The following is a 1591-nucleotide window of genomic DNA, read 5'->3' as shown; positions in this document are numbered from 1 at the left end:
TAAAAAAAAAAAGATGTCTCTTCTAAAGAAAATATGTAGATCTAGCAGGAAAACAAAGAACTCCAGGAAGAGTATCTGTGGTGAAAACAGATGAAATAATTGAGAGCTTGAAAAAGAATTGAAAATAGGATCCAAGGCAAGTCTACACACACACACACACACACACACACACACACATAATAATAATGATAACAACAAAGAAAAATAAGAAAAAGAAGGAAGAAAAGGAGAAGAAGGAGAAAGCCAATTAGACACTCCAGGAAAAACAACAAAAAGTATATAAGAAATAATGGTTCAAATACAAAGCAAACAGAACGAGTCATAGCTGTAAGCAATCAATGGGATATAATAATTGTTTTGCATTTGGAAAAATAACACAGTTCACTCTTGGACCGGGCATGGGACACTGCGAGGAGGTCGTTATAGTGTGAAGCCATTTATTGGTTTTTAACTTTTCAGTGTGAACTGCAGACCTAGCATCCAAGACTTGGTTGTGTTGTCAGGACAGAATACAAATGCTACCAACCTCGAAGTCACAAAAGTGTAAATAATAGATATCATCACAAGAAAGGAGGGAGGAGAAAAGAGTGTGTATGTCCTTATCTGACAACATGAAGGATCAAATGACATTGTGGATGATTGGTGTATAAAAAGTCAAGAGGTAAACACCACTCAGAAAGGATATATGCACCCATATGTTCATAGCAGCACAATTCACCATAGCTAAGATCTGGAAACAGCCTAAGTGCCCATCAGTAGATGAATGGATTAGAAAACTGTGGTACATCTACACGATGGAATACTATGCTGCTGTAAAAAAGAAGGAACTCTTACCATTTGCAACGGCATGGATGGAACTGGAGAGCATTATGCTAAGTGAAATAAGCCAGTCAATGAAGGAAAAATACACATGATCTCACTCATTCATGGATAATAGAGACCATTATAAACTTTTGAACAATAATAGATACAGAGGCAGAGCTGCCTCACACAGATTGTCAAACTGCAGCGGGAAGGCCGGGGAGGGTTGGGGGGCAGGAGGGAGGGGGTTAAGAGATCAACTGAAGGGCTTGTATGCATGCATATGAGCATAACCAATGGACATAAGACACTGGGGGGTAGGGGAAGCTGGGGTATTGTCAAGGGCGGGGGGAAAAAAAAGGACACATATGTAATACCCTTTGTAATGCTTTAAGCAATAAAAAAAAAAATAATAATAATAAAAAAATAAAAAAAATAAAATAAAATGATGTAAAACATCAATATTCTAGGAATTAGGATACTTTAATAATTGTTTAATGGCCAGTGTTTTATGATGTGAAATAATAAAAATTCGCAGTGATTAGGTCAATGGTCTGTGGCACATTCTGTAACATTTCTACAGCCAGGAGAATAGAAGTAGTACATGGGAAATTGGATATGATTTGGTTTCTTTTTTGAAATTGTACATTGTTGCTTTTCTTTCTAAAATGCAGTAGAACATTTTGTTGTTCTTCCTAAGATGGAATTGGAACATTTTGCTCTTTTTCCTTAAGTAAAATCTTGACATTTTGTTCTTCTTACTCAGCTGAAGGTGACACATTCTGCTCTT

Source organism: Myotis lucifugus, unplaced genomic scaffold, assembly GCF_000147115.1.
Source record: "Myotis lucifugus unplaced genomic scaffold, Myoluc2.0 scaffold_1, whole genome shotgun sequence".
Taxonomy (NCBI): domain Eukaryota; kingdom Metazoa; phylum Chordata; class Mammalia; order Chiroptera; family Vespertilionidae; genus Myotis; species Myotis lucifugus.
The sequence above is the reverse complement of the archived record's forward strand: the minus strand, read 5'-3'. Positions refer to the sequence as shown.